Source organism: Mustelus asterias, chromosome 4 (assembly GCF_964213995.1).
Source record: "Mustelus asterias chromosome 4, sMusAst1.hap1.1, whole genome shotgun sequence".
NCBI lineage: Eukaryota > Metazoa > Chordata > Chondrichthyes > Carcharhiniformes > Triakidae > Mustelus > Mustelus asterias.
In genome coordinates, this window is record NC_135804.1 from 120,038,874 (window position 1) to 120,044,807 (window position 5,934).

Consider the following 5,934-nt stretch of genomic DNA (forward strand, 5'->3'; position numbering starts at 1 on the left):
TATATTTTAAGCCACAATGGTCTCAGTAAGGGTCGAGAGGGCGAGAATACAAGAGCAGGGATGTACTTCTGAGGTTGTATAAGACCCCTTTTGGAGTATTGAGAGCAGTTTTGGACCCCATATCTAAGGAAGGATGTACTGGCCTTAGAAAGGGTCCAGAGGAAGTTCACAAGAATGATCCCTGGAATGAAGATCTTGTCGTATGGGGAACGGTTGAGGACTCTGGGTCTGTACTCATTGGAGTTTAGAAGGATGAGGCGGAATCTTTTTGAAGCTTACAGGATATTGCGAGGCCTGGATAGAGTGGACGTGGAGAGGATGTTTCCACTAGTAGGAAAAACTAGAACCAGAGGGCACAACCTCAGGCTAAAGGGATGATCCTTTAAAACAGAGATGAGGAGGAATTTCTTCAGCCAGAGAGTGGTGAATCTGTGGAACTCTTTGCCGCAGAATGCTGCGGAGGCCAGGTCACTGAGTGTCTTTAAGACAGAGATAGATAGGTTCTTGATTAATAAGGGGATCAGGGTTACGGGGAAAAGGCAGGAGGATGGGGATGAGAAAAAAAATCAGCCATGATTGAATGGTGGAACAGACTCAATGGGCCGAGTGGCCTAATTCTGCTCCTATGTCTTATGGTCTTATGGTCTTATAGTAACACAAGGGCCAGAATCCTCCAACTTCACCCACAGCTGGGATTCTCCAGCCCCCTGCAATTCTCCATTATCGTTGGCAGTGGCAGCGGGGTGTGCAACACCAGGGAATTCCAGCCAAAGTCACTTTAAATGCACAGGCTGTTTGGTTAGACATGCTCCACTCTCAATCCAAGTGAATGTCCAAGGATTTCTCCTCAAATTCCCCCCAGATGACCTTGATGTCATGAGCCAGCTTGTATCACTGAACTCTGCCTTCCACACAAGTGATTTCAAATGTTGTTTTCAAAAAGCCGCACTTTCAAATCTTCTTTTAAACCACAATGCTTTCCATCAATGGTTTGCATTACAAATCCAGTTCAGTTTTTCCAGACTATTCTTACAAACAAAACTTCTGCTCCACTTTAACAAATAATCTAGCATCCAGGTTTTACAACTCCCTCTACAAGAGTTCTTTGCTTTGACTGTTGTACAAATTGTTCACAATTGCTTTAGCTATTGATTCCTGACTCCATTAAGACAACATCAAACTTTTGATTTACTGCTGAAGTCTGCGCTCCCATTTTAAATCTGGTTACTGCAGCTGTCTCTTCAATTCAGAGCATGTCATCTGCTTTTCCCTTGAATTTACCTGGACAATACTTTGTTCAGCTATTGGGCCCCTGTTCCCTTAACTTCAGTCTTCTTCAGACATTCTTTCTGTCCAAATTCCCTGGTTATCTGGACTTTATTTGGTTCTTTCAGAATCTACCTTTTTGCAGCCCCCTTGTCCTGTCCACCTTGTCTTTTCCTGGCAGAGGTAAGAGATGTTCACTCCCTGGTGTCCTATCTCCAACTGCAAACAAATTCAGCTAAAGCTAAATTTTAAAATGCCTTTTTACCTTAAAAGGGCTCCCAGTTGCTAAGCAATGGCTACATGTTTCTGCTCGTTCTTCATGATGTAACCATCTCTAAGCACAATAGAAGCATAGTTGGAATTGAGACAATGCCCCCACACATACATATACCTTTGTCCATCAGAAATCTAACTATAGGTTTACCGTTCCTTACACAGAAACATTACATTAAACTCTTTTAAAACTAAAACAAATATAAATCCCCTAAAACTACCTTTGTTTTCTTAACATATGGGAATTTGGGATGCGGGTTGAGGGCCTTTCTTGTTTTTTTTTCAAAGCAGCCACGAAGTTCCACAGCATCGATGTGGGCCTTCCCACCCATCCTGCCTCAGCACCCGCTAACCCCTGTGCTGCCTCAGCACTGAAATCACCTGCCATGACTTCCATTCCAACCCCCCACCCCTCCCTGCAAGATGGAGACCATAAATCAAAAGTTCTGGGGCATTTCTTGCTTGGTCAGTTTGAGTTGCCTTGACTTTGCACTCTCAACCCCATGGACAAAGATTTACGCCACCATATGTTGTTTCTTCTTTAACTATTTATTGCATTGAAAAAGTGGTACATTATTCTAACACACCCAAGTTTTTGCATTTATTTATACCTTATTTTTAACTTTTATTCTGTTCTGGCAACATATTGTGATTGTCAGATTTACCTCAGCTGCAAATTACTTTGTGAGCTGAGACTCAGCAGTGGTGCACTCCTCTCTGAGTCAGCCAAGTGTGGATTCACGTCCCACTCCAATGAAAAAGTGTGCGATTTTCTGGCTCCATCTGCCACAGGCATTGTCCGGTCTCACCGAAGGTCAATGGACTTTTAGCTGGGCCATCGCATCGCCCACGACTGATACCACCACGACGGGGCTGGAAAATCCCACCAAAGTCGAGACTGAGATGTGATATTGAAGGAGTGCTGGACTGTCAACCTGATTAACACATGGGATCTCAGCTTATATCTCATCTGAAAAACAGGATCCCCGACAATATAGCACTCCCTCATTAGAGGACTGATGTATCAGCCTAGATTCTGGTGTCCAAGTTCTATACGGAGTCTTGAACTCACAACCTTCCTACCCAGGGGCAAAAGCGTTTCACAGAAGCAATTTCCCAATTTAAAATGCCCACAAAGAATTATAAATTAGAAAAATGTCGTAAGGCCTGGCGGTAAAGAGTTAAAAAGAGGTAAAAAGTTAAGCATGTGAAAATCTGGTAATTGCCTGGTGTTACTTCTTCCATTAACAACTGTGTCAGAAATCTTCCAGAGTACTTCAGTCCTGAGTTACCCACACAAAGATTGCATCAAATTGCCTGACAGTCTTTAGGGAGATCATTATCAGGTAACTCAGGGGTTCTAATTATGAATGCCTGCTATAACCCCACTTCATTAACTTCAACACCGGCTTTTGCACTCCAACAATTCAAACTATTTAATTGCTTTGTCTCAGCAGGAAGTCACTTGGCCTGGAACCAATGTTTCAAAATATTGAAGGTTTGTATTGAATCCAATAAGGCATTACATTTCAGTAATTGCTTTTTTTCAGGACCAATAGCATTTCATCAATTATTTTTGTCATGACGGTTTTGCTTGCATTGGTTTCTGGGAAAATAATTTAGTGCTAGTACTTGCTTGTCAAATTCTGATATTTTACTTTTCAACATTTCATTTATACATAGTATATTTAGCACAATAAATAGAGACCTTACAGACATATGAATTAGGAACAGGAGTAGGCCACTTGGACCCTCGAGCTTGCTTTGGCATTCAATAAGATCATGACTGATCTAATCTTAACCTCAATGATGCAATCCCACCTATCCCCCCCACTTTCACCTCTCCCCACCCCGCACCCCTCCTTATTTATTAAGAATCTATCTACCGCTGCCTTAAAAATGCTGCCTGACTACTTGCCAATCCTATTAGTGACCTCATGCAGTGATAATAGCTGTTTAACTTTTTCCTTAGGAAATATCACAATTTTGATTAATAGCTATGACCAATTCTGTTTCTAATCCTATCTGTTTATAACAGGGTTCCTGGATTTGTCCAGTACATCAGTGATTATATTGTTGCTGTTTCCTGCCCTCGTCCAGAACTGGAAAAACTAATCAATTTTGCATCTAATTTCCATCCTGCTCTCACCTTCACGTGGTTCATCTTTGATATTTCCCTTCCTTTCCCTGCTTTCTGTCATAAAAATGTAATTGTGAAATTATAGATTTAAGGGCAACTATTTTAAATGTAATTTTTTGGCTTTCAAACTTTCAAATTGAGTTTAAAGCTCTTTATTGGAGGTATGGTATGGACAGGCATCTCAATGCCCTCCTGTGTTGTTCAGAACTTCCCAGGCACAGTTATCTCCAGAACTACTCACGGAGACATTAAAATGCAATACTCCTCCAGGGCTTTCCATTGGACCTTCGAAAGGTGTGAAGAGTTCTGACCTTGTGAGAGAACAGGAAGCAGGAGATTAGTTCAAAAGATCTCAATGTAATTGACTTCTTGAACTGATGGTGCAGTGGTTCCTTTGAAATTAAGCATAGCAGCCATTTTGCTTTTGTTGTGATGAGGACAGACTGTGAAAGCCATGTGTGCGGAACTCCCAGGTCAAAACTCTGCGAGACATCATCAAAGAGGGTCTCAGGCAAGTGAGAAGAAAGACAAAGGTGCGCAGAAATTAGCTGAAGGGAATCTAGATAATCTTCAAATGTTGTAACTCGTATCGCTTCTCGGCCTTTTGGCTAAGATCAAGTGTAGTATGGATTGGATGCTGCACTTGGTTGAGGTCATTGGGTTACCTTGAAGCTTCATATGTTTCATATGAAGCAATTTTTAAAAGCTGCATCTCGGCCTTTTGGCTAAGATGCAAATGAGCTCAAGTCTTGGCGGAGGTGTTGCTTTGCTCCTCCAATCAACTTGGCTCATGTAGATCAGGCCCAGGACAGGGTGATTTGGTCGCTCGGCCTGTCTTGTCAGCCTGGATCTGAAATGTCTCAACTTGTTGAGACTTTGAATTGGATTTGATTTGATTGAATTGGAAAAGTATAAAATAAAATAAAAACTCATAAGGAACAAGACAACTTCTCTCTCTCCCAAAACCTGCTGAGTCCACCTGAAAAGACAAATTCCGACTAAATGACTGCAGAAGCACAACTCTGCAACTTCTTTCCTTCACTGTAGATAATCAACAATTCAACTGCAAGAAATGAGCTTGCAGCAATGTCTTAAAGGACTGAATTGAATTTTATCTTTATAAGTATCTTTTATCCTTATCTCATTTAATCATTGTATATATGTTAATAACTTTATTACTTTTACTTAAGAAATACACAGCAATATTTTTGTAACAAACAAACTTTTATCTTGTTTAAGACTCAAGCTTTGCTGCTGATTATTTTTCAATTGAATTATTCACAAATTACACACACACTCTTAGCTCAGAAACCACTTTGAGGATATGGCATTTACCTGATTGTGACATTTCTCTGTTACCATCATTGGAGATAGACTGTCGACTAATATTCATTACAAGCCGACTAAATCCCACACGTACCTCGACTACAGTTCCTCATGCCCTGTTTCCTGTGAAGACTCCATTCCATTCTCCTAATTTCTCCATCTCTGTCACATCTGGTCTGATAACGCTACATTCCACCACAGCGGTTCTGACATGTTTTCCTTTGCTCAATCCGCAAACATGAGCCGCCCCACCAACCTGTTGCTTACCATTTCAATTCCCCATCTTGTTCTCATGCTCACATTTCTGTCCTTAGGTTGATGCAGTGTTCCAAAAAATCCTGATCAAGTTGGAGGAACAGCATTTCAGCTTCTGATTAGGCACTTTATAGCCTTCTTGACTCACATCAAGTTCAACAACTTCTGACAGTGGACTCTGTTGGTGGGGTTTTCGAGGTGGCCGGGTACTATCAGAAATTCCAGACAGTACAGGACTCACAAAGCCAGTGTTTCAGTTTAAAGACATAACCTTTATTTTGACCAACGGCCTCCAGGAGAAATCATCAAAGGGTCGGGGCAATTCCCGAGATGGAGCAGCCAATGAATTCAATGAATTCTAATGGAAACAATTCACAACAGATCAATTATAGGTTTTCTTATCAATTACTCCCTCCTTTCATGAGCTTTAAATCAATCATCTTCAATATACATAAATCAACAATAATACCTGTCATATACTTTAGCCAATCACATTTTACCCTCTGGCATAGTGGCATTTCATTTTCAAGGTTTCACTATTCCCTTAGAATATGGCTTTGCCCTAATGCTCTTCCATGATGCTTTGCAGCAATCTGCCTTTGGCTAAAGTGAACAATGATTCTTTAAAATACATTAATACATTAAAAACCTCAGCATATGTGTTTATAAATCAT

General features: G+C 40.9%; 1 pseudogene; it reads left to right on the forward strand.

Annotated features, from left to right (window-relative positions):
- The first annotated feature begins 4,267 nt into the window (after positions 1-4,267).
- Positions 4,268-4,470, forward strand: LOC144493289 (U2 spliceosomal RNA; annotated as a pseudogene).
- Positions 4,471-5,934: the final 1,464 nt, after the last annotated feature.